This window comes from Physella acuta, unplaced genomic scaffold, assembly GCF_028476545.2.
Source record: "Physella acuta isolate Inbredline_101_S28 unplaced genomic scaffold, ASM2847654v3 ptg000296l, whole genome shotgun sequence".
Taxonomy (NCBI): domain Eukaryota; kingdom Metazoa; phylum Mollusca; class Gastropoda; family Physidae; genus Physella; species Physella acuta.
The window spans coordinates 362617-376663 of NW_026731815.1; the positions used below are offsets into that span (position 1 = coordinate 362617).

At 39.2% G+C, this 14047-nt stretch overlaps 1 protein-coding gene across 3 annotated transcripts in view; it reads right to left on the reverse strand.

The window, feature by feature from the left end:
- The window catches only part of LOC131939811 (septin-2), a 105542-nt gene that overhangs the window by 86988 nt on the left and 4507 nt on the right, over positions 1–14047 (reverse strand). For 2 of the 3 annotated variants that reach the window (XM_059298336.1, XM_059298333.1), the window contains exon 1: positions 4234–4325. The exons of the other annotated variant lie outside the window; for it this stretch is intronic. The gene's annotated coding sequence lies outside the window, so the exon portion shown is untranslated. Of the gene's footprint in view, positions 1–4233; positions 4326–14047 lie in introns of those variants that run through there. 3 annotated transcript variants of the gene reach the window in all.

The window sequence follows — 14047 nt, forward strand, 5'->3', positions numbered from 1 at the left end:
CAACAGACAGCCGAGGTTTGAGTTATCGGTGCCATCATAAATAAGCACCAGACAAGTGTGGAACACCAGCCTGACGTGAGCCGGGCAGACGACACGGGCCACGTTACCCATCCGTCGTCTGCTCGAGGGTGGGCGTGTCTGGGTTTTTTTTTTTTTTGTTCAACGGCATACTGTTACGTCGCTCAAGGCAACGGGGTAAGTAAAGTGTACCCTTTTTTAGCCTGAAGGTCTAAGGGCAGGTGAAGTAGAGTTCACCTGTTTCTATAACCACGTTATATCTAGGGATAGTGTGGTAAGCTCAGTCGCCTTTACTTATCTAACGTGAGTTAGATAGGCATCATAGCTGGGTGGACTAAGGGGCGTTCTAATCGAGACTTTCTGGTTAGCAGTCTAGCGCTCTACCGCTAGGCCACGCCGTCCCATAAGAAAGGAACACGGCTATTTGGTTTTATTTTCATTTATTTTTATTCACTTTTTTTCCTTCCCTCCATAAAAAAAACAGATACACTCAATGAGCGACACACATAGACCATAAACAGATGATTGAATAGTTTTAAACCCACCAAAAATAGAACACCCCAAACAAAGCCGATCTATTTTTGGAGCAGTCCAAAGTCTTTGTCTCGCGAAAAACAAAAATTACCAGCCCCGCTTTAAAAGAATTAACCTTTTTTTTAATTTCTTAATCAGCCACGCTAATAGTTCTTCTAGCAGAAATGTTGAAGAATGGGCGTGACGGTGGCCGTAGAGTCATGCACGCACCGACATTCTAAATGAATATTTGATGTCCAAAAACATTTTACGCAATTTTTTTTAAAATAACATTTAAGCACTTTTGAAATAACACAACATTTTTTTTTTTGAGAGCGGGTGGAATAGAATGTCTGGTTTATGAGAAGTTGTGTGTCTCAACTTATAAAACAAAAGTTGGTTCAAGTTCTTATCAAATCATAGAAACATTGCAATATAAACATTTGTGTTTCATTATTTAAGGTGAACCCAATTAAAGTTTGAGTATCACTGAAGCAGACAACACACTCGCCACTCTATAGAATCACAAGCTTGTAGCAGCTTCTTAAAACACAGCGGCGTGTCGAGCTGTTGGCATGGTACGGAGCCACCACTAATGTAGACAACACACTCCCCACTCCACAGAACCACATGCTTGTAACAACATCCTACCTAAAACACATCGCCACAGAACCCCATGCTTGTAACAACATCCTACCTAAAACACATCGCCACTCCACAGAACCCCATGCTTGTAACAACATCCTACCTAAAACACATCACCACAGAACCCCATGCTTGTAACAACATCCTACCTAAAACACATCGCCACTCCACAGAACCCCATGCTTGTAACAACATCCTACCTAAAACACATCGCCACAGAACCCCATGTTTGTAACAACATCCTACCTAAAACACATCACCACAGAGCCCCATGTTTGTAACAACAGCCTACCTAAAACACATCGCCACAGAACCCCATGCTTGTAACAACAACCTACCTAAAACACATCGCCACTCCACAGAACCACATGTTTGTAACAACATCCTACTAAAACACATCGCCACTCCACAGAATCCCATGCTTGTAACAACAGCCTACCTAAAACACATCACCACAGAACCACATGTTTGTAACAACAGCCTACCTAAAACACATCGCCACGCCACAGAACCACATGTTTGTAACAACAGCCTACCTAAAACACATCGCCACAGAACCCCATGCTTGTAACAACATCCTACCTAAAACACATCGCCACGCCACAGAACCACATGTTTGTAACAACAGCCTACCTAAAACACATCACCACCCCACAGAACCCCATGTTTGTAACAACATCCTACCTAAAACACATCACCACCCCACAGAACCACATGTTTGTAACAACATCCTACTAAAACACATCGCCACTCCACAGAACCCCATGCTTGTAACAACAGCCTACCTAAAACACATCACCACAGAACCCCATGTTTGTAACAACAGCCTACCTAAAACACATCACCACAGAACCCCATGCTTGTAACAACAGCCTACCTAAAACACATCGCCACTCCACAGAACCACATACTTGTAACAACAGCCTACCTAAAACACATCGCCACTCCACAGAACCCCATGCTTGTAACAACAGCCTACCTAAAACACATCGCCACTCCACAGAACCCCATGCTTGTAACAACATCCTACCTAAAACACATCGCCACAGAACCCCATGTTTGTAACAACATCCTACCTAAAACACATCACCACTCCACAGAATCCCATGTTTATAACAACAGCCTACCTAAAACACATCGCCACGCCAGAGAACCACATGCTTATAACAACAACCTACCTAAAACACATCGCCACGCCAGAGAACCACATACTTGTAACAACAGCCTACCTAAAACACATCACCACTCCATAGAACCACATGTTTATAACAACAGCCTACCTAAAACACATCGCCACTCCATAGAACCCCATGCTTGTAACAACAGCCTACCTAAAACACATCGCCACAGAACCACATGCTGGAACAACTTCCTACTAAAACACATCGCCACAGAACCCCATGCGTGTCGAGCTGTTGACATGGTACGGGTCCTAGAATGGCCAGCACCGGCAGATCGCCCTTATTAAAATTCCGCTCATCACAGAGTAAACACGGCGGCTCACTGATGTTTGCTTACCACATTCCACATACACCTGCTCATAACCGTCTGGGCTTTAGCGGGGCGTAGCTTATATTCACACTCAACCACCTATACCCACAACTACTTTTGTGCCGTACCCACAGCCATCCATACTAGTAGGCTTTAGTGTATTTAACCACCATTTACCCTTATCATCCCGATATTTGGGCATTAGTGTATTCGACACACGTATACCCATAGCCATCCATATTTGTGGGCATTAGTATGCTCAATAAACATCCACACATTGGACCTGTAGTGTATTCAACCACCTATACCCATAACCATCCCGACTTTTGTAGTGTATTTAACCACCTATACCCATAACCATCCCGACTTTTGTAGTGTATTCAACCACCTATACCCATAACCATCCCGACTTTTGTAGTGTATTCAACCACCTATACCCATAACCATACAGACTTTTGAGCTGTAGTGTATTCAACTATTCTACAGACATTATAAAGACGTATAGACCTCCATGCATATAACTACACAGACGCCGGTATTATTGATCAGCTCAATCTATTCCTGGTCAACTGTCTAAAAAAATCTAAACCAATCCATCTTATATCTAGAATTAAAAACTCTACGGCGAAACGACTTCTCCGCTATTTCCTCAAATGGACTCCATACTTATGCCACACCTAAACCTTAATCATTACCCTAAAGTAATGTCAGCCTTATAATTACAGCATAGCACTCTAGCCGATAACTCCTCAAACTTCTAAAATTAGCCATACGATCACCATATTCGACCTCCGAAAGAAAGAGTACTAAGAAACCTTAAGCACAGTACAGACTCAAGATGTCTAGATCTAAATAGTAGATAAGGAATTAGAATACAACGTTTTATATATCTTTCCTCAACAAGCTAAAAATTCCGGGCCGATATATTGTATTATTAACAAAGACGAAATATAATTCTTCACTTTAAACCACTTTTAACCACCTTCAACACTCACTACAAAAAAAAAACTTTCATCTTGCAAGCCAATGTCGCTCTACAAGGACATAAAAAACCTATGCTAAATCATGGCTGGTAATTAACGTTTAGCACGCGATGATCACCCAAGGCGTGTGTGAATGTAAAGGTGATGGTTTATTAGGCCTGGCTCGCCGAAGGTGGCTTTAATGTCCATTAGCACTTACGTAATAAAGTAACACCGGCAAGGGTTAAGAAAATACATATGGTGTGATCTAGACAAGATAGATCTGTACGCTCTCGTTCATTCGTTCATAGGATTATACAGTCTAGTGTCTAGGTTTATGTCGGGATTCAATTAGGATTGGGATCATGACAAGTGTTATGTTAGCGATTTCAACACACACACACATATATATATATATATATATATATATATATATATATATATATATATATATATATATATATATATATGTATGTATATATATATATATATTATATAATTGATAACAAGGATACGTAAGCTATAAAAGAATTGAAAACGGTGGTCAAAAACGAAAAAAAAAAAGAGCAACGATTTTAGAATACATATGAATTATTAAACTCACCTTCACAATACTAAATCTAATATCTAAAACAAACTAATTTTTTAATCAAAAGAAGAAAAAAACACGAGAATCTGACACAGGTCTAAGAAATATTGAACAAACACAAGCGCTATAATCCGATATTGTATTATAGAATGAGTCTACACTCCTTGCACTAGAAGCAGTACACCAGTACACTTTAAGACCGTGTCTATTGTCCTAAACAGCTACACCACTAATAACTATGCCGCCTAGATCTATCACCATTTACACAAACAAGACTAATGTCTTTCTCTCACTTCAGCCAATACCAGAAATAACACAAGGGAAACTACTCCATCGGCTTATATTTAAACTAGTTAATAGCCTCCCTTTACGACGTCGCCGTCACGGAAACACATCACATAATCCTACATGTAGCATGTAGATATTTAAAAAAGTAACAGCCCCACACACACACACTGACAGACGGTGGTGCGTCAGTTGATAAAAACCACCGAGTGAATCGACGTCTGAGCAATGCTTCCTCCCTCTCTTTCTCTCCCTTTAACTCCACGCATTTCTCTCCCTTCCTTCCTCCCACCACCCTTCCTCTTTTTCCCCTCGCAATATTAAAACCTGCCACCATTATTGCTTCCCCACCCTCTCTCCTCAATTTCCCTTACTCTCAAACCCACCCCCGCTTTCTGGAATTTAACGATTTTTTTTTTAAAACATACAGATATAAAGTATCATTGAAAACACGGAAGAAAAAACCCAGTAAAGAAAACCCGATTAATTATCCTCAAGATGGCCGACTATAGTCACGTGAGTGCTGCAGTGTCTGTGACCGAGGATTCACGTGACGTTTATTTAGAATCGATAGTTCCAGCAGAGGGCGATGGGTGGGCGGCAGTTGTTATTTTTTTATCGCTGGGCTTAACGGTATGGGTCACCATGTCTTGGTGATTAGACCGGCACGTTCATTGTGAGGGTGCTGTCTCATTAGACAAGTCTTGGGGTGTTGGGTTTTTGATTGTCTTAAGCCAAGTCATTAGGCTGTTTTATGTGCATTCATTTATACTTAAGCCATGTCATTAGGTTTAGTTTTATGTACATTTATACTTAAGCCATATCATTAGGCTTTGTTTTATGTACATTCATTTATACTTAAGCCATATCATTAGGCTTTGTTTTATGTACATTCATTTATACTTAAGCCATGACTTAGTTTTATGTACATTCATTTATACTTAAGCCATATCATTAGGCTTTGTTTTATGTACATTCATTTATACTTAAGCCATATCATTAGGCTTTGTTTTATGTACATTCATTTATACTTAAGCCATATCATTAGGCTTTGTTTTATGTACATTCATTTATACTTAAGCCATGACTTTGTTTTATGTACATTCATTTATACTTAAGCCATATCATTAGGCTTTGTTTTATGTACATTCATTTATACTTAAGCCATGACTTTGTTTTATGTACATTCATTTATACTTTTAAAATATTTCCTTTTTTTTTAAAGAAAAAAAGGCGTACGCAATGATGACTAAAACAGGAATGTCTAAATTACGAATGGAACAAAAATTTTAAAATGTAAGAGACAAGACTAATTTTTAAATTAATTGTAACTTGATTTTTGAAATGTGTTTTGAACAAAGGCCTATGTTTGTAACGCATTTGCTGCGTGTATGGTGTGTATGTGCTTGTAGTCTTGAACATCTTGTTGAAGTCAATTGATATTGTGAGCTAGATCTACCGGAAATCGGTAAAAAAATAATGTATAATAGTCACAAATAAGAGCAGATAAAGTAGAGTACATGTATGTGCCTGTTGTGTTGCCTATACTATCCCCAGCTGCTTTTATACTCTACACCCAACACTAACCAATTCTAACAACTTACTATTTCAGTGTAAGTCCCTCAAAAAAAAAAAGAGGAAATTCGTCACAGGATTATATTTTACATCTCGCCCCCACCCCCATCCCACTCTTTGAATCCCGTGACCCTCTCATGAAGACACGGGTACGTGCCACTTAGCCTCTCTGTCCCAACACTCAAGATGTTTGGCTAACTAGCGGTATTCACGGGGGTCACATGCTACGCCGGTAGCCAATCAAAGACGTTTTTTTATTTTAAAACTACAGGCGAGTGAAAATACACCAAAAGATGAAAAGAGAAACGTCATCTCGACATGATGGACAATAGACAAAGACATTCCATTACAAATATCGCAGGGGACAGTTTAATTAGCACTTAATGACGACTACACTATAAAACGCTATCTACTGGCACTAAAAGAAAGGGAAAAAAATCAAGTTGTGTAATAGATTTGCTGCACTGACAAACTAATTAAAAAACAGGATTCCTGAACGGCAGCATATCAGGTGTGAAGACAATTAGTCTAGAAAATCTCTCGAGAAAAAATGCTGTGGAATTTATTTATTTTTTCTAATTTCTTTTTTTTTTTTTTTTTTTTTTTTTTTTTTTTTTTTTTTTTTTGCTGAAAACAAAATTAAGTGCAATCTAAAAATAGAGCAAACGTGTAAACAACTGCATTTTTTAAAACCGTTAAAAAAATCGTGTTTAAAAATTAAACAAACAACGGTGGCTTTGCGATAATTGCTCCCGACTAGCTATGTGTAAACCAGTAGATAGAAAGAGTACATTTAGAAGCGAAAAACGGAAGTTTGGATTCTAATGACTTAAGTAAACAAAGTTGAGAAGGAAAGAAGAGAGGAAGGTTTAAAGAGGCGTGAATATAGGGGAGGGCTGGGTTTAGATATGGGGACATCTAAGGTAGTATTTGAATATTGTGTGGACTGCCTTGTGATAGGGAACATCTAAGACAGTACTTAAATATAGCGCGGACTGAGTTTAGATATGGGTCATCTAAGGTAGTACTAATATATAGTGTGGACTGGGTTGAGATATGGGGACATCTAAGGCAGTATTGGAATATACTGCGGGCGAGGATTTAACATGGAACATCTAAGGTAGTACTAATATACAGTGTGGAGTGGTTTGTGATAGGGATCATTTAAGGCAGTACTTAAAAATAGCGAGAACTGAGTTTAGATATGGGGACATCTGAGGTAGTAGTAGAAGAAAGTGTGGAATGAGTTGAGATTTGGGAACATGTAACACTTAAGGCTATAATAGAATATCGCAAAAAATGGGTTTTGATAACGGCTGTACTGTTGCTCGTGTGACGACTTCGAAATAAAAACAGATTCAGCGTTCCTAAAGGTTCTCAAACACGGGTTGGGGAAAGGCCTGAATTTGACAATGTTGGAGTGGAGTCAGGAGACATGAAAAGTCCTACTGACGTTTGAGACTCCCTGGGAAATGTTTAACTTCAAGCCCTGCTCCCTTTAAAGTCTCAAGCTTATTAAAAACGCGCCGGGGCTCCCGACGAATGCTATTTCCTGTTCGTTAGGGATGGATAGGCTCGCCAGGCTTGGGCTGATTGACAGGGCGCAAACCTTCGCTTGTCTCAACATTTGGTAGCCGGCACCACATACTGGTGACCTCATACACCATACTGGTGACCTCATACACCATACTGGTGACCTCATACACCATACTGGTGACCTCATAAACCACCTCATATATTGGTGACCTCATACACCACACATCACCACACATACTGATGACCTCATACACCACACATACTGATGACCTCATACACCACACATACTGATGACCTCATACACCACACATACTGATGACCTTATATAACACTCATACTGGTGACCTCATATAACACTCATACTGGTGACCTCATAAAACCACACATACTGATGACCTTATACACCACACATACTGATGACCTCATACACCACACATACTGATGACCTTATACACCACACATACTGATGACCTCATACACCACACATAGTGATGACCTCATACATCATACTGGTGACCTCATACACCACTTCATATATTGGTGACCTCATACACCACTTCATATATTGGTGACCTCATACACCACTTCATATATTGGTGACCTCATACACCACTTCATATATTGGTGACCTCATACACCACACATACTGATGACCTCATACACCACACATACTGATGATCTCATTCACCACACATACTGGTGACCTCATACACTACACATACTGATGACCTCATACACCACACATACTGGTGACCTCATACACCATACTGATGACCTCATACACCACAAATACTGATAAGCTCATGCACCACACATACTGATGACCTCATACACCACACATACTGATGACCTCATACACCACACATACTGATGACTCCATACACCACACATACTGGTGACCTCATACACCACACATACTGGTGACCTCATACACCACACATACTGGTGACCTCATACACCACACATACTGATGACCTCCTACACCACCTCATATATTGGTGACCTCATACACCATACTTGTGACCTCATACACCATACTGATGACCTCATACACCACACATACTGATGACCTCATACACCACACATACTGATGACCTCATACACCACACATACTGATGACTCCATACACCACACATACTGGTGACCTCATACACCACACATACTGGTGACCTCATACACCACACATACTGGTGACCTCATACACCACACATACTGATGACCTCCTACACCACCTCATATATTGGTGACCTCATACACCATACTTGTGACCTCATACACCATACTGATGACCTCATACACCACACATACTGATGACCTCATACACCACACATACTGATGACCTCATACACCACACATACTGATGACCTCATACACCACACATACTGATGACCTCATACACCACACATACTGATGACCTCATATACCACCTCATATATTGGTGACCTCATACACTACGCATCACCACACATACTGATGACCTCATACACCACACATACTGATGACCTCATAGACCATACTGATGACCTCATACACCATACTGATGACCTCATACACCACACATACTGATGACCTCATACACCACCTCATATATTGGTGACCTCATACACTACGCATCACCACACATACTGATGACCTCATACACCACACATACTGATGACCTCATACACCACACATATTGGTGACCTCATACACCACCACACATACTGATGACCTCATACACCATAATACTTCTCAATACAAAATGTACAAATCAAATAAAAACTGTTAAATTAAATACCGGAAAGATGGATGTTTAGCACAAAACTAGACGCTAATGCTAGCACAAAACTAGACGCTAATGCTAGCACAAAACTAGACGCTAATGCTAGCACAAAACTAGACGCTAATGATAGCACAAAACTAGACGCTAATGCTGGCACAAAACTAGACGCTAATGCTAGCACAAAACTAGACGCTAATGCTAGCACAAAACTAGACGCTAATGCTAGCACAACTAGACGCTAATGCTAGCACCACTAGACGCTAATGCTAGCACAACTACACGCTAATGCTAGCACAAAACTAGACGCTAATGCTAGCACAAAACTAGACGCTAATGCTAGCATAAAACTAGACGCTAATGCTAGCACCACTAGACGCTAATGCTAGCACAAAACTAGACGCTAATGCTAGCACAAAACTAGACGCTAATGCTAGCACAAAACTAGACGCTAATGCTAGCACAAAACTAGACGCTAATGCTAGCACAAAACTAGACGCTAATGCTAGCACCACTAGACGCTAATGCTAGCACAACTAGACGCTAATGCTAGCACAAAACTAGACGCTAATGCTAGCACAACTAGACGCTAATGCTAGCACAACTAGACGCTAATGCTAGCACAACTAGACGCTAATGCTAGCACAACTAGACGCTAATGCTAGCACAAAACTAGACGCTAATGCTAGCACAACTAGACGCTAATGCTAGCACAACTAGACGCTAATGCTAGCACAACTAGACGCTAATGCTAGCACAAAACTAGACGCTAATGCTAGCACAAAACTAGACGCTAATACTAGCACAAAACTAGACTCGGCTACTAGCACAGACGTCCTGCTATAAATTTAAAAATTAAAAACGAATACGTCAAACTAAGCAGGGCAAGATGAGCAGAACCCTCAAATACTCACCGCCTTAAGGATCCCTGACACACACATTCACTTAATCTACAATTTTTTTTAATGTGGGCAATTTTAAACCATTTAAATGGAACTTTTAAAAAAAGTGAAATGACTAGCTGACAGAAAGTTGCGAGCTGATGTGAATTTACGTTTACACAGCTGGCTTTAGTACTGTAGGTACTGACAATACAGAAGAGAAAAAACAAACATTGCAGCATACTATCTTCAATACTTAAGTATTAGAAACTCTACAGTATAAGTATTATTTATATTCTGGGACGCCATACATATGTGTATTGCTGTAAAGTGCCTAAGTGCAGCAAAGTGTCTCAATTTTAGTTCTAATCTCGCTTACAGAGCAACAAAACAAATTTTTGTTTCTGTTAGTTGTTAGGTTTTAGGAACAGGGCAAAAGATTCGGGTCAGGGTTTGTGATTGGGTTAGTCAAGCGCTTTCCATAAAAAATATTTTAAGCCTGCGAACATGAAAAAAAATCGTTCAGAATTAAATGTATAAGAATGTTTCATCAACCTACCGCCTTACGCCGGCGCCTCCTCAGCAAAATCTTCTCCATGTGCGTTAAAAAAATGTTTGTAAAAAGTCCAAAACTAGTCAAAGTCACAATCACGGTAAAGTACCTAAATTGGTACTTTGAAGTACTTGATGTGAATACCCCGTGAAATGCAGGCAAGTGCCGGTACTTAGCACCGGGATGCTGGAGTCAGCACCGGTGCCATACATTCGCTCCTAGTGACACAACTTTCACACCGACGGCAGGCAATTGACGCACTCCAACAGGCACCAATTTAAACCGCTGCTGAACGCTCGGGTTTAATTAAGAGCGCGTCTTCAAACACTGATAAACCAATCAACCGGTTCGGTCAGCTGACGGGGAGGGGGGGGGGGGGGGGTAGTCAGGTTTCAGGAAGATTATATGAACGGAACGGTGACGCCCCTGGGTGTATTATAATACTACGGGAACATAAATTAGGGGCGCGGGGGTGTTTGACATTTATGACCATCTGTTTTAAAGAATGACGGGACCCCTGTAACGTATCTCGTACTAAAGCCGCTAGCCGTGTTTACAACAGCGAGATAAGACCGTGGCTACCGCTGGATGTGCGGGGTACCATCAGCTACCCGGGGTGAGAGCCCCTGCTCCGACAGGTCACGTGTTTATGTATGAACTGTTAACAAACGAGAGAGTTCCATCCTGCCGCTGGTAACTGATCAAACGATAACACGGCATTTGTCGATTAGCCATACACACAGTGGCGTAGAACTGGAATTATCATATTCAGCACTGTAGAGTCAACATTGTGTGGGTACGGCTAATCGGCAAGCACCGTGTATACAAAGTGTTGATATCCATTTATAAAGAAAATGACTCAAATATCAAACCCCTCACTGTAAGAAGATTATCGAAGCTAACCCATGTTGCAAAAGAAACTAGTTTACTTTATTTCCAGTCTACTAAAATGTAACAAAGATAATTGCACTGACTAACTAATAAGCTAATATAAACAACTATGTCAACAAAACATTGCTTTTTGAGACTATAGCCTTTAGTGTGTTCAATGATACGTTGGGAGAATGTGTCGTCGTAGCATGGCTAGTACGTTGTACAGTCGAATGTAGTAGTACACAGACCGTAAGACAACCAGATACACGAAAGCAGATTTTTACCATTGACGCGGTTAAATCTTCTTCGTGACCACTGATCAAAGCATAACAGCGGCCATTGTGAAAGAGAGAGCATCCCGAACATACGAAATAAGTCCAGATCCTAGATTCTAAATGAGACAAAAGTGAAGGAAAATTTTAATATTCTTTTCACCGCGGATCTTACACCGCAGGCTAAGGAGCTAATCCCGAATGACAGGGCGAAACGTGTTATTTCCCCTTGGTTATCTCCTTTTTGATTACCGGAAGGGCGCGACAAAGCTGGGATAATGGCTGTCCAGTCGACCCAGTTACTGGACAGCTGGGAGAGGGGACATAACACAGTATCGTGACTATACTTTAGATAAACTAGAGAAAAGCAAAACATAAACTATACATTTCTGAATAATATAGCACAAAAATTATATAATTTCAACAAAACAAAGCGATTTTACAGTTTAAAAAAAAGAGATCCACCAAACAAATTAAAAGGAACAGTTCCTACGATTCAATGGTGCAATTTACAGGGGAGGTAACAAAGCATTTTTTTCAAAACCTAGGGAACCAAGAGTTACGCATCTTGCAATAACGCAATTTTGTAAAGGCAGCTTGACAATAGAAATTACATTCAATTTTCCCGAGATCACATAAAAGAGGTGTACTCTACTTTATCCGGCAATGTACCTTTACTTTTTTTACGCTAAAAAAGTGTACTAAAACAGTAAAAAAAAAAAAAAAAAAAAAAAAAAAAACCATGTACATGTCATTAGTTATTATAAGCCTGGTAACTGTTACACAACAGCATAAAGAATTATTAAAGATTGTCACAGGTTGCAGCCTCAGTATTCTCTCTATGTTAGCTGATGTATTGTAACGTATGTTAAATTATTGTAACTTTATTCAACTCATTAGCAGACTTTTGATATGCTAATGAAAAAACAAATTATTCTACTCTAAACTGTGACATTCACACCACTGAGCTATGACAAACACATTTACAAGGTGTGACTATCACATTTGTAAGGTGTGACCCTCACATTTATAAGGTGTGACACATCACATCGATATATTCACATTTATTTTCCCTTTAGAAGCATTTTTAAACCTTATATATCTCTTACTTAGCACGAGCTAGTGTATTACAATTATTTTTTTATGTTTATTGTATTGAATTTCAACAATTCATGTTCTAATATAGAAACAGCAAATTCACATAGCTGAGCTATGAAAATCACGTTGCTAAGCTTTGAAGTGAATAATCACATTTTTACAGGATATATTCAAATTGTGTTTTTCTTTTTAGAAACATTTGTAAACTAGAAGTGCAAATTAAACTTTTTAAAAATTAACAGAATAGAATCCTCTCTTGCAGTTTTGCAATTTTTATATTTAACAGACCTGAGTTTAGGTATTACATCATCTCAGATATAACAGACATACCCCATCAAACAATCAAGAGCTCCAGGATTTAACTTATATTACTTTAAGAGTCAATCAAATGGTATTCTAAAAACAAACATTCAAAACAAGATGAAGAAACAAATCAGTACATTAATATATGACCTCACTGTTGTTCTGTTTCTAGGAGCGAAGTTGTGTTTTTTATTATTCTGATGGTAAAATTTGAAATTTAAACATTGTGGAAAGACAGATGGACAACAAATTAATTCCCCTCACTGTTGCCTGAGCAAATCATGAGCAGAAAAACTTAATGTAACAAATAGAAAGCTGACCTTTGAATTCATTTAGATTGCACAAAGAGTGGACTACATATTTCACACTGAACTTTAAAAACATCAGGAAGAAATACTCATTAAAAAATAAAACCAATTTATTTTTTTACATGATTCATTTGCTTAACATTTACCACATTGCAATTGTTAAACTTGATGTTTAACATTACGCTTTTTTCAAACAAAGGTTTAGTTATTTAAGCAAACAAAAAAGAATGTAGTTGGGCCTGCTTTTCAGTTTTGATTTTAACCATGTCAATACTAGAATGAATAAGAAAACAATATTAATCTTGCTCAATATTATATTGCAAGATTATAATGAAATAGATGAGCTTCTTTTGTATACACCAATAAAATTACAGTCACACTAACCA